The sequence below is a fragment of the Excalfactoria chinensis genome, chromosome Z (assembly GCF_039878825.1).
Source record: "Excalfactoria chinensis isolate bCotChi1 chromosome Z, bCotChi1.hap2, whole genome shotgun sequence".
NCBI lineage: Eukaryota > Metazoa > Chordata > Aves > Galliformes > Phasianidae > Excalfactoria > Excalfactoria chinensis.
In genome coordinates this window covers 6,312,948-6,339,404 of record NC_092857.1, presented here as the reverse complement: position 1 = coordinate 6,339,404, position 26,457 = coordinate 6,312,948, and the positions used below count along the sequence as shown (strand labels likewise).

Sequence of the window (26,457 nt, the reverse complement as noted above, 5' to 3'; positions counted from 1 at the left end):
ATCTCCACAGGGGACCAGCAGCCAGCTGCACTACACTATAGAGTAAATGCTACTGCTTTGGAAAAGAATCACTGGCAAGTGATTTGCATTAAACATTTTTTTTTCTTTATTGTTGTTGTTGTTTTTGTTGCTATTTTTGGCTAACTCAGAACTGTATCAGCATGTAAAATTCAGAGAGAAAATGCCCATTTGCTTATTTCCAGGATGTTTTTTTTTGTCTCTCTGTTAAGAGATTGTACTGCCAATATGGGTGGGTAGTTGGGAGGATAGTATCAGGGTGGAGATTGTGATGGGGAATCCAAAACGAAAAAGCAACCAGAGAGACCATCCACAGCCAGGAACAGCTTTTGCTTTCCAACATTTTCTTTCAAGCTCATGAATAAAAAGAAATCTGTGAATTCAAAACACCTGAAGTTATCTAGCCCTGGAAAGAAGAACAGAAGAGGGAGAACTAAACTTGTGCTGAAAGCCTCTGAACTCATGAATATGAACAGAGGGCATGGGAGTAAATGAAGCCTGAGGACTCACAGCTTTCATCATGAGCTAGAGATGACTTCAGCATATTGGAGATATGCAGCAGGATCTGGCCATTTTCCTGCTATTTAGACTGATCTGGGGACTGCTGCCTTCCTGTGTTTGTCCTTTAGGATTGATCTCAATGATAAAATGTGGTGAAATACAGTTTGATATAGATATAAGCACTCACAGGTGCACATAAGGATGGTGACAACAATAAACCTGCCCACTTGAACAGAACAGTACATTGCTTGGGACAGTAAAATAGTCTGCCCTTCAGCTTGCCAGCTTCATCAAGGCAGATGTTGGGGCTGCTAGGGAGATGCTCTTTTCATCTGCATCACTGCTCTTTGCCTGCTGACTTCTAAGGTAAAGAACTTCCAGACTTTCAGGGTTCCTTTGCATGGGAAGGAAGGGCTCTGTTCCTCCATTCCTATGACAGAAGACTCACCACACCCAGACCCTCATCTTAGAAGTGGAAAAAAATGCCCTGTAGAGATGTTCCCAATTGTTCTTTTTGCTGTTCTTTCATATATCCAGACACACATGGATTTATGTGTAAATAAAATCACATAAACACCTGTAATGATCACTTTAAGAACAAATTTATACATAAGTTAACACCCAACATACATATGACACATATTTATAGATTAGAGAGAAAAGTAAATGCATTAAAAGAATCAGAAACCTGAGAGTAGAAAAGACCACTGGAGCAATCCAGACTTTCAATCTTGCATTAGCCAGACTTTATTATCTAAAGAAAGATTTGTTAGGCTACAGAACATTCTGAAATCATACTGAGTGATGAGGACAACAACAAGAACAAACAATGAAATATTTAATATCCTCCAGTGGCATTGACACTGCCTTTGAGCACAAGGCAGTGCATTAACGCTGTTCACTATGCCTCTTAACTCGAGTGGCTAGAACTTGACTACAGGAGACAAAAAGTGGAGAACATTTCTTACAGTGCTTATGCACTGAGAAAGCCTCAGCTGAACCCACTTTTGGGCAATGTACTTGGAGAAACAACTGTGCTGAATATGCATATTGATCAATGAATTCAGAGAAAAAGATGACGAAGGATTAGAAGCTGAGAAAACATGAGCCATGAGAAACAGTTATTAAAATTGTTCCTGTTCGGTGTGCAAAAGAAAACTGAGAAAAGAAATCATAATAGCCTTAGAATATGTAAAGGACTTTGCTCAGAAAGAAGTTGCAAAAGGGTTCCAATTAAAGCAAGAGATTTTGGTCTGGAAAAGTCACATATCCGAGGGTAATCCTTGAGATATTACTTTCTCTCCTCTGGCTGTGGAGCAAGCCAAGCCATCCTACCCAATAATTCTGCAATAATAAGAATCTTTTCCAGGTGTGAGAGCACTAGCCAAGGTACAAACGCTTCATAAGTCAAGGCCTTCACTGGCAGGCTATGCTTTTTTTTTGATACTTTTTTCCTGAGGATGTGCTACTCGCCACAGTTGGAGACAGGACACTAGTCCATGTGAATCTTTAATCTGACTCGTCAGGAAGTACATATGTTCTCACATAAAGAACCCTACCAGAATACCACTGAATTTACTTCAGACTGATGTGCACAGCATGAGCATGACAGCTGTATCTCATTTGAGATTCCTCACCCCACAGACAGTATGTAAGGTTCGAATTCACATCCAGCAATCGGCAGTCACATTTTAAACACCCTGAGAATTCTTGTGAGCCCTGCACTCTTTTGATCAAATCCATAAAAGTTTGACTTCGTGTGTAAAGCAAAAGTACTCAGGTCTGACACAAAGTCATTTCTTACCTTTGAAAATGTTCCTAGGATCCTCCATGGGCCTTGAAGCCTTATGAAACAAGCTCTGTTAGAAGGATTTTGTTGCATTTTTGGTGTTTTTGTTTGTTTGTTTTGAATGAAAGTTCCAAAACTCTATCTCTGCACAGTGAGAATTTTTGTGGATACTCTTTTTTTGCTCACTGGCTAAGAAGTGCAGTTTCAGGTTTGTTGGTTTCTCTAAAACCAACAACATTTCTGGCAAAATGCTGTTTTCTTTGGCTTGCCCGAAACACATTGTGTGAGTGTGTGGAAAGAACACGTACAGAGACTATCAGATCTGTTCAATCAGGCCATTTCTCTCTAGGTCTTCCAGTCCTGGATGAAGGCAGTTTGCTTTTAACTCTGTCTTAGGTAGGTTCAAAAGAGGATCATATTAACTGCATTAGAAGAGACAGGTGCAAACATCCTAATTCATATTTGACTATTCTTTCCTCTGTGCACTTGCACATGAGCAGCCTCCTGACCAACTGGCAGCATCACCAGGATGGATACCTCAGAGGCTGGAAGGAGCATCAGGCACTCAGGGGAGGGCTATGCTGTTCAGACTGCAGGTGAGCTAATTCAGTGCCTTCAGCTGCAGTGAGACCCTCATAGCCTCCTTAAGGAAGGGACAAATTATGCAAAGTATACTCTTAGTGTTAACAGCAAGAACCAACAGAGATAAAGAAAGAAGGAAAAATAGAGTGTGCCAAGGGGAGAGAAAACACAAGGCTGTGTTGGTAGTGGTGGGAGGGAAACCTCATCCTGGGTTATTGCCTGTCTGGCAGAAAAGGACTTCACCATTCTTGGCACACAGTTCTCCTTCTCTAACTACAGTGACACAAAAGCTGAAGCAGGGACCCATCTTATTTGCTTGCTCGTACTCTGAAGGTTCCAAACTACCGTTACAGTAAATGTAACTTTTCATAAGAAATTAAGTTACATAAAACTCCAGAGCCCAGGGAGAAAAGCTTTTACCTCTCCATCTCCAAGCAGGCCCTGTAAAAGGGAGCTTTTTCCCTGATACCACTTAGCAGTCTGGTTTTCCCTGGTGCCTGTCCCTTGAAACACAGTACCAATGTTAACTCTTCTCTGGGGTTGTGTTTATTGTCTTCCCAGAAGAAAAAAGAAAAAACAAAAAAAACCAAAAACACACAGTAGAGAAGAAAGCAATTGTATGAATTATCTTACACCCATCTAAACAGGACAAGGTACTCAAGGTATGAGCAGGAAATAAATGGTTGACATTAGCTCAGGTACCAGAGCCCTCTCAATCCTGGCCCCTGCAGGACTGTCGACATGGTGACCAACCATTCTGGCACTCTTCTGAGGAAGGAAAGCCCTGCCAGGAGCTGGGCTGCACTCACATTAATTTTGTCCTGGCCAACATAGACTGACCAGATTGCAGAGACTGTGAACTCACAACCTTGATTTGTTTCCCCTTCAACAGCTCCCTGGAATGCTTGGCATCTCTGCCTCTTCCTCTTTGTCTAGGAGCCTTACAGGGGCAGACGCAGCCCTGGCGATGAATCCCTGCAGTGAACCCACCCCACTGAGGTGCAGGAGATGCTGACACGTCCGGAGTTCATCACTCATTCTCCCAGCACAGGTAGGACTGCCTGGAAGGACAGCACATCAAAGACAGACTACATTTAGCTGGATACTTTCCCTCAATCACTGCATTAGCTTGTCCTGATCCTATAGTTAAAAACAGCTATTTATTCTATCACTACATGCTGGCAAAGATATATTGCACCAAGTCAGCACCTACAATTATTATAGTACAGAAAACCTTTGCTGTAGCACGTTTAGTGCCGCTATTTATCAGACACAAGGCTATTACATCCTGGCTCCCAACAAGGCTATACAATTCTGGCACCCAGGAAGACAGCAGGTGCTCTGAATTAAACCAGAACCCAAAGACTTTCTCTTCACCTTCATCTCACTTTCCCTAATGGTTTAACAAGTACTGGGGGGATATCAGGAAAAGAAGGGTTTGCAAGGAAGCACTCTGCGTATCTGATGCTATCAGCATCATGAAATATCAAAGCACAGTGACATGGAGGAAGAGGCTGCTGTGTTGTGAATGAGGTGACAGGGTCTGTAGAACCTTGAATCCAAGTAGGTTGCACTTGGTGACCAAACCACAGCATTTAATTAGAGATTTCTTTGTGAAGTGCTTACCCATCACTGCCCCATGCCCATGAATGTTGAACATCCCAGTCCACCTGCCTAACAAACTGTCAAAAATGTGCCCATATCAGTGCTGCTCCATTCAAACACCAACCCAGGGCTCTGGACATCTTTTTGGTGACCCTACTGTATCACACCAGATTTATTATACCATTCTCAAGAAAACTGTTTTGTCAATTATTTGCATTTCAGAATAATTTGTTTTCATGTCTTCCCACTTAATGACTGGTATTTCTTAAAGAATAGTCTCCAACTCGGTAAGTTCAGGATTGCTGGTAAACTGAAAATATAGTTCACAAACTGTACAGATTTCTTGTAGTTAATAAAGAGAGATGGGAATGCTAAAGAATAGCTGATTGATCAGCAAAAGGGAATCTTTTTGGGGTATGTTACTCAAAGCTTATTACTTCCAAGTTGGCTCTTTCCCCCTGTTACTAATTTTCAAAAGAAACTCAGGCTTGAATCTAAGAAACTTCCCTGATGATTTCTTTCTGAAAAATGATGCATTTTTTTTGCAAACATCATTTTTCAAGAGAAAAATGTTGTCAAAATGACTTTTATCAGCCCTTGCCAACGATCTTTCAAGCCTAGAGCTGCCAGCAGCTATGCTGGATAACCTGGGTGTGGATTCCGCAGAGCTACAGGAAGAACTATCATTAGTGATTACACATGTTCAAAATGCCAAAAGGCACTTATGTCTGTCAAGTCCAAATGTTTATAGGAATAGAAGAAAATAATATCTAAGATCTATAGGGGAGTCCCAGATCAGAGTAGAATATACAGGAATAGAATCAATACCCAGCCAGGAACTGACGACTAAGTATTAATTTTCACTGAGAGCTGGATGTGGAACACTTTGGGTCATTGCTGTCAAGGATATTTCCCTGAAGAAGTTCTTATGATACTTTGATTTAGCTTTACTCTCACCAACTTCCCACCAAAGGTATCTTTTCAAAGTTGCTCCTTAAGGCTTTATGCTCCCAGACCACCTCTTGTGGGGAAGTATGTTGTCACAGAGACGCTACTGACCATGCTTGCCCAACTGTTTTACTTTTGCAACATGGTAGACATGGCTCAGGGGACTTTGGGGGCTTTTTCCTTTTTTTTTTTTTCTTTTCTTTTCTTTTTTTTTTTTTTTAATTTAGGTTTGATTCTCCCAGAGAGCAGTGTCATCCAGGTAGAATTGAGCAGATCAAATTCTGCGACAGATGAAAGCAGAGAAAAGGAAATGCAAATATTTTCAGTTGTGTTAGTAATGTTAATAACTGATGCAAAAAGATTTTGCTTCTGGCCGTCACTGATGATGAACAAGACACATACAGCGAGTGGATCTATTGACTTGATATTCCTGCTTACTGTGCAAGTGTTACTAATGTTAGGATGACTGCATTTAAGGGACAGCAGCCCTTAAAAAGTATCTGCTGTATGGAGCTGCAGACACCACCGAAGATTCATGCCACTAACTAGGGGAGGGACCCAGACAGTGGAAATAATTTGCTTAAAAGCATGTTGATTTGGACATCACTAATCTGGGCATTGATCTCTGCCGGCATTAACTTTGCTGTTAATGCAAATAACTGAACATAAGGATTCCATTAATTGTATTGATATAATGGAAGGCACTGCCCTTGACTTCAAGGCCCCCTCCTTGATATAGTGCTTGATAATGACTCAACATTTTTGTCTTCTCTCTCTTTCTGCTCATCCAAAATGATGTTTCATTCCTTTTTATGTCCCTGCTATGCTTGAAATATCCTGTTCCTATGTTCTGCTCCTTCAAAAGCTCCTTTCTTCCTGAAGGTCCCTCATTCATCTTCCCTCCCTTACTCAAGTGCAGTCTCACAAATGCAGCAGAAGGCAAGAAAGACCACACATCCAGAGCACAAGAGCAGCAACACATCCAAATAATTCAAACCATAATCCTATCATGGAAAATTCCTTCTGTGATCCCTTGGACTAAGAGTTGTGGGTTGCAGGAGGGAAGGTTAATGAAGAAAATGCAATGAATGTCCATACAACGCCACTGATGGTCTTAAAAAGTGATTGAATTTAAGAAAAAAAAAAAAAAATGATTTGGGGATTTGAAACCCTCATTTTAAGGATGGATTTAGGGATTCTACATATGTAGCATCTCTAAGAAATGTTAAGGAAAGTCTGTTGCCCTTTACTATTACCTACCAGAAGAAAAAATTCTGCTGGCAGAGGGAATTTTAGTTTAAGAGATCGTTTAAGTTTAGTTTAGGAGGTAAAGACACCACAAAATATCATGCTAGAAAGCTAAGTCTAAAATTGTGGTACAGTTTATTTTAACGATGAGCCAACATTCTGAGTCTTAAAACCTTTAAATCAACTTTAGTTTTCTATAAGGTATGTTTAAGATATGAAGCATATGTATACATATATACACACTAAGGAGAAAGCTCTTATTTTCTCAAAGGAACTGTTATTCTAGACCAGAGACTTGCCAAAGATATAACAGAGTCATTTTCTCCAACCCAAAGATTTTGCAGTGTCAAAAGCAAGAATATAGAAGAAGAATTGGATCTATCACGGACAACTACAGTTTCCATTGAATAATAAAACAAGCATCAATTAACTTCACATTTTCCCTAGCTATTATTAATTGTTTGATTTCCCGAGGGCACTGTCATGACAGAAACTGGTATTGAGTGGATCTGAAGAAGTGAGTGCATGGGGAAGATGTCATATGTGTAAGTGGCTTCCTGGATCAGGAGGCCTTCAGGCTGTCTTTTTCAACCAATCAACACAGCCTAGTTTATAACAGGGTTGCTGACTGTTTGAAATGCTGTCAACTTTGAGATAATCAGAGGCATTGCCTCTGGAAACCAGCACATTGTGAGACTGCAAAAGGAAGCCCCTGCAGGGGAGAGTAGGAATAGGGTATGTTGCAGCATTAAATTGGCATCTATTTGTCAAAAACATCCTTTGCCACCTCTTTTCTCTAGGAAAAAAAAAAATAAAATAAAAAATAAAAAATCCTCTGCAGAGAAACAAAAACAAAACAAAACAAAAAACCCTTTTATCCTCCAGTTCCTCAATTAACATCTGAACTGTAGTCAACCACTTTGCAGTCCAGGAATCTGTGAAGAGACAGGAAAATGAATGCTGTTTTTCAAGCTCAACATAAAAATACAGTAATGATAGTGGGATTACACTGGAAATACTTGGCCAATAGGAAACTCGAAGGGGCTTGATTCATTCCAAATCCAAATCCCTTTTGGTTTCTTAATCCATAAAGCTTACTAAAGAAGTATGCTATTGCTACATAGTTGGATTTAGGATTTGCAGCTGGATTTTCATGTACAGTTGTCTATCATCATGTATCTGTAAATGCATCTTCAATAATTACTTTGCACTTGCAAAGGGCTTTTCTTTTCATAAAGCAGTGGTGCAAATGTTAATTTTGAATAGTAGTTCTGTAAGTTGGAGATACTTATTAGCTCTGTCTTACAGACTGGAAAACTGAGGTAAGATTAATTGAGCCTAATTTGAAAAATAATAATAATAATAATCTTAATGATTTGTATCAAAAGAATACACAGATCTCAAGACAAAAACTCAAGCCCCATTGTGATCAGTGTTTTAAGGAAAATGAAGAAAAGAGAATGCCTGTCTCAAGTAGCCTAATTATAAGACAGGAATGTATAAACAGGTGTTTTATCACAAAACTTTAGTACCTATGTGGATCTTTTAGGTTTTGGTGAAAGCCCACTGGAAGGCATAATTTTCTCATATTTTGGTGGGAATATCCGGATAAACTTGAGAAAAAAGGATATGACATCAGCTTCGTTTTTATTTACCTCAATGTGGCTAATACCATTGGAACTACTTACTTAAAATTGTTCTTTGTTATCATATATATGAGGAACATCAGCTGGGATGTTCCTGTTCAGCAAAAGAGCAGAATCATGGTAGCATCTACATTTTTGGTAGCACACAGAATTAGTATAAGATAATCTGTTTCTCCTTTCGACTAACAAGCAAGACAAATGCAAAGAGCCAAATTTCATGCTGATTTATCTCCACTGACTTAAAAATCTAGGACCTAACTGGAGTCCCCAGATATGACACAGATCAGTCAAATTTCAGTGGCTCTGCAGTTCCTGAGGAGGAGGAACAGATGGACAGGAACACAAGGAGGCCAATTGCATAAATCCTGTTTCTTAAGAAACTAGATTAAAATTAGGTGTTTTAAAATCCAGATTGGGGGTTAATTTTATTTAAAAGTAGGTGCCTGAATACTAACACATATGGCTAGGACAGTAGCTGTTGTCTAAATCAAGTGTAGATGTATCAAAATCAGGTCTGTTATATCATTACAGACTGTTATGTCATAAAAAGAGCCATGGGCCCACATATATCCAGGCAGGTAGATAGGTAAGCTTTATAACCATCTGCACTTCAGTCATGTAATCTAACAATAACTTCTGGTTTCAGTCAATTACGTTATAATTGTATTCTAAAACATCATGTCTGATTTAAGCCAAACTCTTTTACTCTTGCCAACAGAAAAAAAGAGTGTGGCATGAAATTGCAATGTTAAAAGCAAAAGCTGTGCCATCCATAAAGGCACTCACAATTCAAGACTGTATTTCCATGCATAACTTGGAATGTTGTTCCAGAGCCATCAGAAAAGATTTAAACTTAACTGTTCGTGAAATCATCATTGGCAAAACAATACATGCAAAATAAATAAATAAATAAATAAAACCCTAAGTAGGAGTATAACAACCAATGGATTTTATTTGAATTTCATTCAAACAAGAAACTGAGCTCAGAAGGTACAAATGAGAAGGGCAGTAATCCTCGGTACTACAGTTGTAGTAAGGCAACAGAAGATTAGTGATGTTTGGTGATAATGTATATAATCTCTTTCTGAGAGGCCAACAAATGACTGTAAATCCTGATACATGCCCTTTTTCTTAAGATACCACAGACTCTACTTTGGCTTCCTTCCCCCCCCCAGATTCCTCCTGTGAGGAATTTGCACTGAATGATGGATAAAATGAACCCCTCCAATGCTATCCTGGAACATGTATTTCATGCAGCATGGTTAAAACCTGCTGAAAGTCCTGATCCAGCTGCAGCCTTCCAAGGCTTCCACAAAATCTTGCCTACTTTGCTTCCACAGCATTCCCACCAGCACACCCTGTTATTAATTTTCCACATGGTAAGGAAGGAAGACACTAGAATTATGTGGAAATACATAAATAAACTGGTTTAAGGAGTCAAGTTTTAATTCTCAAAACATTTTTTCCTTTGCAAAAGGCCACAGGGTTCCACACTGTGTAATCCATTAGGATTGCCACAAGCTGTGTATTCATGGCACACTTACCCAGATTGAATCTCTGCTGTAGGGTGAAAAAAGCTACCCCTAGTGTTATTCTAAAGCAGTTGTTTGTCTCCTTGTGAACTTATAAAGATAATAATGATAATAATGATAGTAATAATGACTGACATTTATATAGTATCTTTCATCCAGAAGGATCCCAAAGTGCTTTGCAAACTGATTTACAAACAACCGCATACCCATATTAAACACCTAATCCCTATGTTAATGCAATGTTAATATTGAAAATATGAGGCAGTAAAAAGACAGGAAATGCAAAGGTTACAGCTTCAGAAACAACATGCCATGCATCTTGCATAGGAAGGTCTACTATTCACAGCACCACCTGGCAAAATTCTGTACAGCAAATAATACTTTCTAAACTGAGGGGAAGGTGCTTCAGATTCTGTGCGGCTAAGCATGAAGGTAGTTGGGTGAGTGAGGTGGAAATTTTACTCAGTTCCCCTCCTCAGGTGCTGAAGTGGAAAAGCTGAGTTCTCCAATTCTCTGTTTTTATTTGCTACAATTGAGAGGGCAAAGCTAGATGCAGATGCCCAACAGTTACAAGTAATATGACTAATGGTGCTGCAATTGGGCAAAGGAGGAAACTGAAAGAATCCTGCTGGCTTCAGTGAATGCTGGATCAAACATTTGTCAGAACTGTAAAATTTCACTCTCTCCTTTTCTTGTACTTATTATTGTTATGAGCTGCTCTATTTTATTTATTTTATTTATTTTTTTTTTTCCCTTTCATAAATGGGAGAGCATTCTTATGTTTTTGACCACCTTGTTCTCTGAGCTATGGGAAGGATGATCTATTTTGGATCCAGCTCTCACATGGCAAGCTTCAGCTGAAAGGCGTTTTACATCCATCTGAGCTATGTTCGTCTGTTGATAGAACAGATGAGCCCAATGTTAATAGTGCAAACGGTGCTGTTTTCAATGCACAATTAACCAGGTCAACACTGTGATGAATAAAAAATAAAGCTGGCATCCCCATGAAAGTTCACACTGGTTATCCAGGTTTTTGTGACTCACAGAATACCCTTGTCTCTGAACAGATCTTTTTCCTCTTCTTATTTATTTATTTATTTATTCTCACATAAGATCAAATCACTTGCATCAAAAGAATGGCTGGGTGGAATCTGAAGGAAGAGAATCTATTTTTGAGTGAGAAGGGTTTAAAGAATGCTCTGGGCAGCCTGGTCTAGTGGTTGGCGACCCTGCACGTAGCAGGGTGGTTGAAACTAGATGATCATTGTGGTCCCTTTTAACCCAGGCTATTCTATGATTCTATGAAAGCAACAACCCAAATCATTTTGTTTCCAACCAGCTGTCTGGACCATCTGAACATAGAGGGATATGTACTTTTGCCCCCTCTCTTTCCTTTATAGCAAGAGGGCATTGCAAACAAGGTGAAAGTGCATATGCAAACATAGCATAAACTGTCTGCACAGGGCACACACCCATAATCTTGTTGCTATAGCTTCTTAAAAGCAAATATTAAAGTGAAGTTATCTTTTAGGGCAGTCATTTCTCACAAAATAGAAAGTAAATTCTGACTATGCAAATCACTCAGTTGCTCTGGCAGGAGTTTGGCATTTCTTGGACTTGTCTGTCTGAGCTCCCACCATACTTTTTATTGAAGACTAAAACTCCCAGCAGAGTAAATTGGGGAAAAATAAGTAAAATTTTATCTATCTGGTACCTCAAGGCTTTTCTTGCTCTGTTTCAGAATATTTCCTGCCAACTCTGTGTATCTTCACATGCTGATAGGACAAAAAGGAAAAAAAAAAAAAAAAAAAAAAAAAAAGCAGAAATATATAGAATATAAATGTTTTAATCTGGGAAGGACTTCAGCCCATGTTTACTTCAACTCTTGTATCAGCTTACAGGGGTTAAAATTCATTCCTCCTCTAACTGCTGCTGTCCAGGTAGGGGGAAGAGTGTCTTCCCAGTTCTCTTGCAGTTGCTCCTGGTGTGACTGTAGTTATCACTACTGCACTGCAGAGGTTTTTATGCTACTTTTAGTAAGGCTCTGTACAGACTGGCTTTGCTCAGCTCTGGGAGAAGAGTGGTTAATAGTGTCAGTTTGGAATTTCTTATTAACAGGCCAGCAAAACTGCAAGGTTGACAGCACTATTAAATATGACAAAGTCTTCTTTAAAACACTGACTGTTTGACTGGTGGAAAAAAAAAAAAAAATCATGGCATGATTTATACCCGGCTGTACGAGTCACACTCTTTCTCTATATCTTGTGTCCAAGGAATGATCACTCATCTATAGTCTTCAGTGTCCTCAAGCAGCTCTTCACAGATGGCTCATCTTGACCCTATAACATTGAGACATACTTGTGTGTCGCATATTTCTTGGACTACTCCTCCACTTTGGCCCCCACCTTGTATCAGGGTTTCCTCTCAGTTTTTCACAATGGGAATATCATGCCCCTAATGGGTGGTATTGCTACCATGGGTGGGGATTTCACAGCTGGATTGATGAGAGGGTGTCTCAAACTGGAAGTCCAATTTCAGATGAGATTGGAGTTTGTTATACAAGATTTTGGGCATATACTTGGGATTTTTTTTTGAGAGAGAAGAAAAATGTACTAAGATTATATTAGAAGAAATGACATTAGATTAATCAAGTGCAGACAGAGTGGACAAGATCAACAGTCAGTCTAGTTCAATATCCTGTCTCAGACAGTGGTCAATACCAACTGCTCCTCTGTAATAGGCAGGGCACCCTTCAGTGGGCAGCTATGGGGATAACATACTCATAAGGACAATGTGTTCCTAAACCCCATTAATTAGAAGTTGGTTTAAGCACTGAAGCAGGGAAGCTTATATCCACTTTGAAGCTTTGGGCTTTCCTTTTTTTTTTTTTTTTTTTTTTTTTTTTTAAATCCCCACAATTGTAAATCTGGATGTTCTTGTTACCTAATAGAAGTCTAATCCCATTCTCCCTCTTCCCCTCCTCCTCCCAAACTATCAAAATACTGGTTTCATACACCAGGAACAACACTAATTTTTAAAAATCTGAATTTCAGCTTTTGCTTGTGCAGGACTGAGGAACCTATATAACAGCTGCAGTAGCTCTGTCTGGCCTTGAAGAAATAAGGGATTTCAGTCACTGAAATGAGAGATGAACAATTTTGTGTTATCCGCCTATAATCGTTAAAGTAGCCTGAAATACATCCCTCTGTGTAGTTTCACTTTTCACATTTAGCATCCATTTCTGCTCTGAAACATGTCTAGTAACTAAACTGCTTGGAAGCGATCCAGTGGGACACTGTTAGCACCCCATATTTTAGATATATTAAGTGTATGTTTTTTGGCTAGGCCACTGCCTTTATACCCCATTTGAATAATATAAGGTTTTATTGGGAGGAAGACGAAGAAGTATTATCCAGGTGAACAAGGAGAGATATCAGCTCTGCCTCAAATGCCAGGCTGGTGTCTCTTTTCACAGGATGAGTTGTGTAAGGTCAAGAACACAACCACAGGGCTCAGGGAGCAGAGGATACAGGTAGTATTTTTCTGCATGAAGCTTTGCAAAGGCTTAAAGATACAACAGAACATTTTATTTTTGTTTTAGGCAGTAAAACTGCCTGGTTTGGGTTTTGAAAAAAAAAAAAAATATTTATTTTTCTAATTTTTGGCCAGTGTTACCTTTTTGCATTTCATAAAATCTATGAAGTGTGTGCAAAGGTTTGGTAACTGTGGCAGGGAATGCTAAAGAAATCATATGAGGCATTGCTTTTTGAGGTACCATGTTTTTGGTTAGATCACTCTTCTACTGTAGTATGTCCTTTAACTTGTCCAGTCATTAATTCGTCCTTCCATTAAATCTTATAAACAATTTGCCAGAGGTCTCCATTTCCCTCTGTGGGTAATGATCCCAAGATAGACTTCATGTCTGGTGATGAAGACAGAGCTGAGTCTACAGAGGAAAATGAGAGTATGAGTCATTCTAACTCCCAAGAGGTGTTGCTCTGACGTTCTTCAATAAATAATTGCAGTTTTCAGAAGAAATATCTTATTTTTTAAACGTACTTGTAAATGAAATGCCATGCTTCTCCAGGTAAAGGGGGAACATACTTTGAGCAGATGCAATTTTAATATTCACTTGCTGAGTTCTAACTTTGGAAAGCAGAACTTCGTCTTCTGTCATCCAACCATGAGAAGGTGGAGAAGATTTAGCAATGAAAATGCAAGGTGGTTTAGAGGTCCTGTGAGACAGCTGAAAAATCTGTATTCAGTAAGTATATGAAGAGCATATCTCTGCTTATCTATGCTTGCATGCATTTGTGGTATTTTTTTGTTTTGTTTTATGTTATAACAAGATCTATTGACTAACTGGGAGCATTTTATTAAAGAGAAAAGTCTAGGTAAAGCCAACAAACTATTCACTGCCAAAATTTACCCAGAAGTACCTGTGTAATTGAATTTGGCCAGCTCTAGCAAGATATTTGATTTTCTATAATTGGATTGGCTAATGGGGGGAAGAGGGTGGAGAGAAAAAGGAACTGGAAAGTTATCTGTCTCCCTTGACAAAATGATCCAGTCACTTGGGAAATTTCTCTGCCCTCAGGGAAAGAAGAGCCAATTGAAACATGAAAACAAAACAACTGATGGACTGAAGCAAGGAGGAAGGGCTAAAAAGCAAGGGTTAGTCCGTGGCTCTGCTACAGTCTCCTGAGATGCTTGTGGGCAAGACACTTAATCTTCCTGTGCTCAAATTCTCTGCTCTGTGCCTGTCTTATTTCAGATTCTGAGTGCTTCGGGTTGCAGGCATGTTTTAGTGCAGCTGGATAAGAGCTGGACATTTCCACAGCACATAGCAAAACCTTCTCTCTCATCAAATAAACAAAGGTCTGTAAGTGTATGTGGCTGCGGATAATGATTTTTGAAGAGCTGTCACATCTTTAGCTTGCTTCTATCCCTACCACATCAGTGTAGGCAAATGGGATTAGAGGACATGGATAACTTGCTTGTGATTTTGGGGCATTCAGAAATTCTGGATATATCCACAGCACACAACTCAACTGCATGAATGTGTTTGGCATAAAGCATCCTGAGGTTTACCTTCAGCTCATTTCTTAGGGTGACAGATGCTACTCACCTATCACAGCAGAGCCAAGACACTAAATGTTCTTGGATATTTTTAGGAAAACAGATCAACTCTATCATATCAGAGAAAAGGTCCTCTTGTCCACAGTGTCCAGCAGAAGGTACTTAGGGCAAATGCACCTAGTCAGTGTTATATTTTCTCCGAATATCCTTCTAAACTCCAGGCATTTTCAATTCAGAGGATTTCTGAGCTGAAGTATGTATGTAAGTAGGCAGTAAACTTTACTGTGTTTCCTTATCCATTTGGTATGCTGCACATATGAAAAAAGGAAGGAAAACAAGTTGTCTGATAGCCAAGTGTTTATCAAAAATCTAATTCTAAGTAATATGGAGCCTACATTCATCACCTCAGCAAGATCAGATGGGATGGAAGCAAGAATGTTAGGAGAAGGATGAAAACAGAGACTGACAGCTTGTCTCATTTCTCCCACCAAGTATACAAGTATTACGTTAATATTGGTGACATGAATGTATTATGTTTGGCAGTATTGTGACATTATTTGATAACAGTATCAAGAAATATTCTGATATTATCCTTACTCTTCATTAAAAATGAAAGATTTTCATTTTAAAGTATTTTTAAATGTCTAATCAATCTTCCCAAAAACACGAGGCTGGCTAAAAGTTAAGATGAAATAAAATCTTCAATTGTTGAACACAATTGTAGTTTGAAATGAGTGGAATAGTCCTTTATCTTAATGACTAAAATTTGATTTTCTAAAGAAATGAAGCTGATGCAATCATGTTATATATATGTGTTGGTCTTTCACTCTCTTTGATTACATTATTGCATGTTTTAATTGAACACAGAAAAGGATGGAAATAACAAAAAAAACCCACACCAAAATAAAAAAAATATTAGCATTGTCATTAAGGGAATGGGTTATGTTAGCATCTTGCTCCTATTAGACACCAAATAACACAAAGCAGTGGCAATCATTATGAACTTCTTGGCCATAAGAGAAGATTCAAGCATGAACCTATTTAGACATCTCAGAATCATCAGACACAAAGTCAAAGGTAATCCAGGTTCACATGTGCATAGCTTATAAAAATAAGTTATATTTTATTTCACAGATAGATGAGCTATTACAGAAGGGATTGTAAAACTTTTTGGAATTAAAATAGGTAGAGGAGAAAGAACAAAACAAGAACACATACCTAAATCTTTCTTTAAGATTTAATGACAGTCAACTTCCAACAGCAACCTGTTGGGAGGGCTGTTTTGATAGCTGCACAAACCTGCAGTGTGGGTTACCCTTGTTTTACTGCTCTCTGCCTGCCTGCCCTTTGTAGGGAAATGTACTTTTCACTATCAAAATACATGAATTCAACTTTCCTAATCAGTTTAAAAGCCTTTTGAAAATGCTTTTTTGTGGGTGTCTCACTATCTCAATCTTTTATTTATAGGCTTGTACTGGGATGGCCATTTGAATATTTGTTGTGACTCCATATTTTATTATGCATTTTATTTGTTTTTTATTGAAAGCTCTCTGAAGCACTAAGAAAGATGCCAGGCAAGTGGCTGAATAAAAGCAAACTAATTTAGAAACACCTCCTCGATCCTTCTGCCTCTTCTTACTGTAGATATGCATACGCCAAGACTTCTGCCCTCTATTTAATAGCACACACTAATACTTTATTTTATTTCCATCTTCTGTGAAAACCTAATCAATTTGTGCTGTAACTGCAAACAACCAACATCAGAATGCTAACTGATGTGATGGAAACTGCAGTAAGTTTCTGTCTTTTGAAGTAAACTTTCATAAACAGTGGAACCTCTTTATTTTCCTAGAATTTTAGGGTGTATTTCTGTTTTGTTTTGTTTTCTTTTCCAATCAGGTGTTTCTTTGTGCAAGGAGTTCTGAAAAGCATTAAGTTAAATATCACATAAAGAGTTTCCAGAAATTCTTCAATTTTAGGGAAGGCAATTTTAAGACCAATCTTTTTCTCCGCCTTTATAATAAGAAATCTTTAATGTCCTTACCAATCTCATACTGAAGATATTTTTTTTTTTTTTTTTTTTCTTGTAAGGGAAATGAATAATGGTATTTGCTGTTCTCTGATTTGCTTTGTATTTTCCTGTGCTCTTCCCCACACACTGGCAATCCTTCAAAATGGGCTGTTCCACAGACAGATGAAGTTGCAACATTCAAGACCATAACGACACTTCCCATTCAAACCTGGTAGTTATTCTCACTTTCCTTTGGAAACTGATGAAAGATAAAATCTGAAAGAAAGCCTGTGGCCTGTTCACAGGCTTTTTGCTATTGGCTGACTATGCTGGAGAAGGAAAATGCTGCCCAGGTTCCAAACTGCCATCACTTTTGTACAGAAAATCTGCTGATAATGTAAAAAAATAGAGAAACAAAACAAAACAAAACAACAACAAAATAAAAACATAGATGAATACCAAAGAGAATTAAATTAGTTAAATGTAACTACTATGGGGAACAAAGAAAGCCCTTTTGTCTGGAATCTTGAATACTCGGTCAGGAAGATCAAACACATAACAAAACAACTGGCAAAATTGTGAGCCACATAATCTAATCTGTCCATTTTGCTGTCAGGAAGGCTGATTTTGCTGATTTCTCCTGAATGTAGCAGGCCAAGATGTGCTACTGAACATTTGCTTGAGGTGAGCCTTTACACATGAACACTCTCCCACACATAAACATCTTTATTCCAGATCATCCTGCCTATAGGCAAAGGAATCCCTTTATGTTTGGATGTTACTTAAAAGGTTAAGTCAACATCTCTTAGCATGGTAATCTATATACTTATATCCAGCTTTTAAAAAGCCAACATTATAGGAACACCTTTTTTAGGTTTCTGCGCTATAGCTAACCTTTAATGGGTCTCTAACACCAATGGCATGCATGTTTGTCAATAGATTTACAGCAGTGATCTTGTAAATTACACAGCCGCATGATGAAGAGCAGACCAGGTGATTAACTACATTAACCACACACCTCTGACCAGATCACCTGCACTCTGTCTGCTGATTTATCACCTCCAGGTGAGAAAGTCAAAGCTAGGATTTCAGGAAAGTACTAGAATTGCTGACATGCCAACCCTGAAGAGCTTAGACACAAGGATCTCTTGATTTACAAGAGTCAAATGCTGAAGTCAGGGCAATAAACATACCACATTTCAACATCATACGGTAAGCCAGACACAGACTGATACATGTACAGCTTTCATTTTTTTCATTTATTTTTTTCTTTTTTAAATTAATGTGATTAAAAAACTGAGATATGATTGGAAGAACATTCAGTTTTCCTGAGCACTCATGAAATCACGATGCTTGCAATACAGAAAACAAATTGTTTCAGCCTCCTTTCAGCCATCAAAGAATCTTTAAACAGAACATGGCTTCCCTTAGTCTTCGACAAAACAGAATGTGGATCGAAAGGAGCCTTTCATCACACGGCTATGAAGTGAATTGTTGGAAATTAAGTTTTCTTTGAAGTAAGCATTCTTGCCTTAGCTGAGAAGAGAGATTGTGACCCTCAAACTAATGATCACAGTGTCATCACAAAGTCTGACTTATGCCTTTCCAAAAGGAAGGCACACTCAATCATCATCAACCCCTATTGGTAAAGCTGAAGACAGAGAAGTATCTTGGACATGTCTGTCTGTTTTTTCATATCCAGATGCACCTTCACTGAGCTCTGAGCATATAGGAATCTTTTAACACCATACCGCAATTAGCTAAGATTCCTGCAAAGGAGATGAAAATTGTTTGGATTTAGTGCCTGTAGGACATTTCCTCTCTAGAAGGCCAGAGTGAGTTTGAGTTTATCCACCCGGATCTGGTCAATGAATGTAGATGAATCCATCTGAGTTAGTCACTTTTGATTTTCTCTATAATCAGCAAAGAAAAATGGATGCTTTTGGGACAAAATTCATTTGACTGATTTTAAATTTCAACATTAGGATGAAAGGAATCACATCAGAAAAGAGCATACTTCTCTCTGCTGACTGTAGCAGAAGTCCATGCTGATTAGCTGAAATGTATGTAACTAAAAATCTCTGCAGCTACAGATGATGTGTGGCATGTCTGTACAGACAGACTGTAATGGGAGTTCTAGTAAGAGAAGGTGGGACAAGGGAGCAATTAAGTAAAATCTCATCTTTTCTTATGCAAAATTTAAATATAGAATATGGTAAAGTGGCTGAACAACAATTAACTGACAGAGATAATGAGATGGGGGGAAGAACACTCCAAACAGAATGAACACCAGCTTTGGCATATCTAGATTCCTGTGTGTACCTTGCAAATTTACAATGTCAGATTGACATAATTTGAAGGAGATGGTGGGCATTATCCTGGAAAAAAAAAAAAAAAAAAAAAAGCCCATTTATACTTTGCATATGCATATTTATTTATTCAATGCAGCAGCAAATTCTGCTTTTCTCTGAGTGGCACCTTTGCAACTTACAAATTTCTCCCTATTTGCACAATTAGTGCTGGCAGATACATGCGCTGGCTGGTGAAGCATTCTCTTCCATCCTCTCCCCTGCCAAATGCATAGGCCCTCAGATATTCTGTTGAAACACATAGCAATTGCATGTTATTGATAAGCTAACCAGTAAATTTTGGATCATAATCCACCATGAAAACAGATTTTCTCTGTGATTCACATAGAATGGGAGGACCTCCAATGTGTACTCACCAATACTTTGGTTACAGACTATAACTCATATGCACTACAAAGAGAAGCATGAGGTGCAAAAGCACTGCATAGGATGAGCTGAACATGAAGTATGTATACTGGTTAGGGCCACAAAATTCTCCTTTCTACAACATAAACTGCTCAATAATCCAAAAGTCAGAACTTCCAAATTCTGCTCCCAGCTTCCACTTGCTTGAAAGGCCTCAACTTCTCACTAGGTTTGTTTGTTCATCAGTGCAGTAGTTGTGCGCCAGAACCCAGGCTGCAAAGTCTAGACATCATAAAATGTTCCTTATTGCTCATTTCTAGAAGAAGCAAACATAAATTTCTTTCTTCATCTAACACAAGTTTTCTCCCGTGTTTTTCTCGTTTCCCCAGTGCAATCTGCCCAAAAACACAAATAAAAGAGAAGCAGTTTAAGTGGGACATCACTTGGAGAGGCCAAAAAGCACCCCTTGGCAACCCTCCCTGGGTACCACAGGCCTTTCTGAAAGAGATTTCCAATTAGGTGTCAAATTAATAAGGCACTTCTGATGCTCCATTCCTGCAGGAAGACATTAGTAATTTGTTTGTTCCAAAGGCGCCACTCATTTTCACACAAAATGGCATTTAAATGTTAATTGAGTCAGGGGATGGGGAGTGCTTGCCAATCACTACGCAACTTAAGGTCAAGGTTTTTGTCTTAAAGGAGGACTCAATGTTAATTTTAAATTTAAAATTCTTGACAGATAGCAGGTTTTCAAATGCCTGCTACAATCTGGCTTGTTTGATTCATTTTAATGAGTAAGTAACTCCTGGCAAAATGAAGGTTTCCCCATGTCTTCAAGGAAATGGAAGGGCAAAGAGGCACAGTGGACTAATCCCGCATCCACTACGGGGAACAGGAAGCAAAACCAATTTAGACTCCCATTCATCTCCTTGCTCCCCATATAGAGACCGAAAAGAGTAATTTACATTCCTACAAACACAAGGCAATTATTGGAGGTTTCAGTTTAAAAGAAGAAAGAAAAAGAGTTCTCAATATGGAATTCAGCTTTGACTCTCTGTTCTGGAGGAACATTTTGTGTGCATGTCTGTGTATGTTTGGTTATTTCTTTGCTTTATAGTTTGTTGTTTGTTATGTTGTTTTAACCTTCATATTGTGACTTATAAATAGGTTAAGGAACTCTGATTTACTTGTGCCTTTTCTACAAATTTGTGAACCAAAAGGAGGAAGATGATTGTGATATGTTAGGTGAAGATGCTCAGGCTGAATCGATGACATGTAAATAAGTAGGTGTGCCTGTAGATGAAAAACACCAACAGGTCTTTCCAGAGCTTTAGAGAAAGGTCTCAGGGATTCAGATGTGTGCAGACATTGTTGCTCTCTTTTCCTCTCTGCCCTAGCAGACTTATCCCATATCAGTATCACTTCCTGTCAGTCCTAAGAACAACCAGAAGGGTTTGCTGCATTTACTTCAGCTGGTCACAAGCTGTGGATGGGGTTGACGTTCCTCTCACACAGTTCTTGCAACCTCTGTGCAGGTACATGATAGACTGTCACATTTCCCTGGCAGCCTTTCAGGGGGTGATGGATTCAGATTGTCACTAACTTGAACTTGTGACCTGACCGAGGTACGAAGAAACAAGGACTGCTTCTGCTTTTCTTGCAGAAAGAAGCAAGATGGCGAGGAAATGAGATGGGTTGTGAGTGATCAGGGCAATCACTGAACTGCCAGCATTTTTGCAGATGCTCTGCAGAAGCCGTGTGAATGTCACTCAGAATAGATTATTTCTCTCTGTTGATGGTGAGGGAGGCCTTTGCATAACTAATTCAGATACACAGACCTGTCAAGTTGGCTGAAATGATCTCCACACTATCTGTTGATAAGAATAACAGGATAGGATTTACTTTCATCTCTTCTTAGATCAATTAAACTAACTCTTACCATTAACTGTGGTCAGATTGAGGACTCATGTCTGGCCTTCTAGAAACTGCACTGTAAGTGTATGTATTGCATGCATGCACACAAGACTCATGGACCTGGACACCTAGCACTGTCTGAGCCTCTCTCTCTCACTTCCCTCCCTTCACCAGGCATTGCATTCCCATGACTCACCAAAATATATAATGGTGTGAAAATGCTCGGATTCTACAATTGCACAAATGTTTTAGACAGACAATATTTGAAGAATGAAGGGTTTTCACTTGATTTACACTACCTAATTTTAGAGGACTAGTTTCCACCATTTGACTTTATGGCAAATTGAGAGAGGTGGATGAATGTTAGCCCTCTTCAGCAAGATATTCAGTCCCTTTAGGATCTCTGTTGACCCCCAAGCATGTAAAGATTTCTCAGTTTGGTAGAATGAGCTTGGGGCATTAAACAATTTTATTGTGCTGCAGCTATCTATCTATTGTAAGAATCAACAAAGTCCTCAACAAAAAGATTGCTGAACAATAATCTTGACCTCTACATGTTTCGATAACTGTAGTGTTTGCTTCACAAGACTATAACACTGATTCATGTCATCACCACAGATGCATGCCATTGCTGTGATTACCCTGGTAAATATACTTTCACTCACTGAGTTGGCATGCAATTGCACTGATCTAAGTTGGTAACAATCTCCCAGGCCTCTTTAAGTCTGCAGGACAAGAGAGTATAAAACACCATAATGCTAAACTAAATCAAGAAGTAATCTCAAGAAAAAGAAACAAATACACACTAGGAAGTTGTGTAGTGCAATCTTCAGTTAATGCAGTATTGTTACCAAAATGATACTGCTTAATTTCCTGCTACATCTAAGCTACCAAAGAACTTTGAGTTTCAGGTTTGATATTTTCTGGCCTTTGTGATGGCACTCAGCGAGAAATTTCTGTTGATTTACAGTCTCCAATTGTAGCATTAAATGTTATTTATTTTAGTTTAGTTTGTTTTTTCTTATTTTTTCCCCTTACCGTGTAATTCATTCTGAACTCTCTGTGCTATTTCTGTTCCTCACATCATCACTTTTCTTTATGAAGTTACCTAAATGCTTATAGTTAATCAGGAAAGAGATTGATAACACAAATTGCCTCTGCATTTGTTCATGGAATGAGTAAATTCAAACATACAGAAGTAAATATCTTACTGCTCCTGAATACTTTCATTTATATTTGACAGGTCACTTACTTTTCTTGCAGCGTACATACATGTTTGACGGTACGACTCAAAAATATAGCTCTAGTAAGTGTCACCATTGCTATCTTTTCTCATTTAAGGAGACCTAAAAAATATCCCAGGAGGCTGAGCTGCCACATAATAATACAAAAGTCATTGTTTAAGACTGTAGTAGAACAACTGCTTTGAATAAAATGAGATCAATCTATGATTTTCCCTTCCAAGGAAAAGGAAATCTATAGGCTCCATCAGATTTGGTTAGTTAGAGAAGCAGATGTGTTGTGTCAATCTAGTCATGTAATTTGCAACCTAACTGCTGTGAATTTCCTACAAGAATTTCCATTTGGTGCCTTCCCTAGATAAGTGTTCACATCATTATCAGGACTTTGAATAAGTCTATGTCAAGGCTAGAAATAGAATTCGACTGAAAAACAAGAGAACTAAGCTCCTGTCCAGTATTAAGAATCAGCTACAGTCTTTGGAAACTTCATTTCTCTCAATTTTTGTTTGCACTGCCCGTCTTCATTTTACCTGAAATTGGTCTGTTTTTGCTGCCAGGTCTCTACCTGAATGTTAGTGTGCATAGCACTTAGCAGAGCTGGATCTTGGTGGACACTGCTGAGTGCTACTGAAATACAGACCAATAGAAACAGGCAAAGCAACTATCCCCCCTTTTTCATCTCATAGCATAGTTAGTACAGAAATAAAGCAATGAATTCCTAGTTCAGATTATTATACCAGTACAAGGTTAAACAGAAACATAAAAAATCCATAGTGGGAACTTCTCAGAAACTAATATTGAAAAACAAGAAATTCAAAGACTACCAAAAAATATGAAATTATTCCAAAAGAAGAATTTTAGCATCCTGACTGTTTCAGCTCTTCTCTGGGCTCTGGTTTCTAAGGTTTTTTTAGATGCTTATTTCATACACATAGAGATTGCTTTGTATGGCCAAAAATTACTCCGTTGTTTTATGGTGCTTTTTGAGATTCCTACTCTACACAGTATCACCTTTTAAAAATATTATTACTTCTTGGGAAAAGTAAAATCAAGGGCATTTTAGTAGGTGTGAAAATAATAATAATAATAATAATAATAAAATTACTTCTGCTTTGTCTGGATAAGCAAGGGAAGGAGTTAAAGTTAAGATGAACCGAACACATGAATGCACTGTGCCCGCTGGGGTCTGGCTGTATATTCATTATACAAGGTCAGGGTCTCACTTCCATTCCTCCTAGTGTAATTTAGGTAAAGCCACCACACAATGCCTGACCTTTCCATGGGACAAGCTCCCTGCCTCCCTCCTGACATGCTGCAGTAAATTTGTGTGTAATTAAACATAGTGTTCCAACACGCCAGGTCTCTGTGGCAACCTGGCCTCCCCTCTCCAGCTGACCTTTCAGATTGAATCCAGCACAGACCACCAAGGCCAGGAAATGTCTGGGATAGGAGTGCAGCACAATAAAACAGGGCATGTCTGTGCAGATTAAAACATGCTCCCTTCCTTTCCCTCCACTTGGGCCTACATTGCACCGCATGCTCTGTGCTGAAATAGGGACAGGAGGTGTGGCAGAAGACTATGACGGCAGCTTTGCTTCTTCATACATCCTTTGGGCATGGGATGCCTCCAGAGCCCCAGCTGTAATGTGAACTCAATGGGCAAAACATTGAGTAACATGCAAGAAGACTAGGTCCTGCTGTAAGGGGCTCCTGGTCTGAGCAACAGCCAGGATTGGATAGAGGCTCTTCACAAAAGTAGGAAATTCACAAGGTTGCATGTGTATTGGATAGTCTGTCCTGATCAAGTCATCTATCAGACAACACAACTGCTTTTGGTCGTAAAGCTAGAAGCAGATCTGAGATTTAGTTGCAAGAATCTTCTTCAAGTCCATATGAGTTTGCCTAAAACCTCATGTGGGACATCAGCTTATGGGAAGCTACAAGAAAATACAGTGATAGTTTACCAAAAGAGAGAAGTTTACACTTTGTAGAGAAAATGCAGTGCAACAATACTGGATATTTAAAGATGCTCACAGAGGCTGCAGATACTGTTCTGAAAGGACTAAAAGAGAAAGCAGCTACTGCACACAGGACCTGGGGACAGTGCTTAGAGTCAACTCACCTATCTTCATCTATATCTGCACTTGAACTAGTCTTCTAGATTTATTTTATAGTGAGAGGAGAGAAAATGAATATTCAATCCATATGAACAGCCAGACTGGATATGGTTTTCAACCGTTAGATTTATACAGATTGGTTAGAGGAACCCTATCCCGAATTCTTCATTTACACATTGACCAGTGAGCACAATTGTAGTGATATAAGGGGATCTCAGAAGTCCTTTAGAGCCCTGAAAGTCAGACTGTTTGTTCCCAGCTATATCAACCACAGTATATTCAAGTGAAATGACCTCTCTGTGCCTCATTTTTCCTAATGGAAAAAAAAAAAAAAAAAAAAAAAAAAAAAAAAAAAAAAAGAGAGAGAAAGAAAGTAACAATAATATGAAAAACTGTGTTCCTCTGAATTACAGTAGTATATTACCACCAGATATGACTATCACTGTCTAGAATAATAGAAAGAGCGTGAAACCTGAAAACGAACAATTTTGAAATAATGTTCCTTCAAGCAAATGGTTCTGCAAATTTGGATGTATCCTTTGGAAAGATTTCTCTGCCATGGCAGGGATTTAGGACTACAATTAACTTCCTGTTAGTCAGAAACATCATTATCATGCTGGTTCTTTCCCACATCAGCAATGAAAGCAACAGAAGAGAAAAGGCACTGCAGTCTTTTCAGACAGATTTCCATAGTTGGAAACTCTGTTCTTTTTTATCATCTTCCTTCACAGTCAGCCTTAACAAGGAAGTGGCAGTATCCTAGGTGTCCGAATGACCTATCGGATGCAAGATTTTCAGGTGCACCACATCAAACTGATTACTGAAGTCTTATCACACAACCTTCCCTCTGTTATCCCATTGCTCTCTAATGTTAATAATTCTCAACTCCATCTTGCTCACGGCTCACGATCCCATTGTCCTCTAGAAGTTTCATGATATTTTCTCTGCCTTTACATTCCATTATTTTAATGGGGAGAGAAGTTAGATTTATAGGATGGTAATTGCCAGCACCAGAAGAAAGAAACTGAAAAAGACCTATTTTTGTAGGTCATCCAGCCATTTCCCTTGCCAGTGTCTGAATGTTCTCTCCTGTACATGTTTTGCTCAACGTGTCTGTGACTGTCCTCAGCAACGGATTTTCCATTCTTTCCTTTGGGAGAACATGGCTTGATATACTTCACTGCCAGTAAGTGTTTTATTCCTGATATTTATTGTGAGTTTTTCTTTGCTTAATTGTATCCCATTACTCTTAGTTATATCCCTGTGGACCATCTTAAATAATTCCTTCCGTCATTGGCATCTTTCCCCTTCAAGATTGTGTATTTATTTCTTGTCCCGTTAATCACCCTTTAAGAAAACTACAGTCTTTCAGCAGCTTCATCCTTGAGATATAGAGGAGAAGTCTGTACCTTCTTAGGGTCATTTTTTTTCCTGTTCCGAAAATCAAAGAGCGGTAAAAGTAAATTCCTTGGCAATAAACACAAAAGATAGTTAAGAGAACCTGGTTAAGCT

The 26,457-nt window shown here is 38.7% G+C and overlaps 1 protein-coding gene across 14 annotated transcripts in view; it reads right to left on the bottom strand.

The window, feature by feature from the left end:
* The window catches only part of CELF4 (CUGBP Elav-like family member 4), a 716,695-nt gene that overhangs the window by 385,378 nt on the left and 304,860 nt on the right, over window positions 1-26,457 (bottom strand). The gene's annotated exons all lie outside the window — the stretch shown is intronic.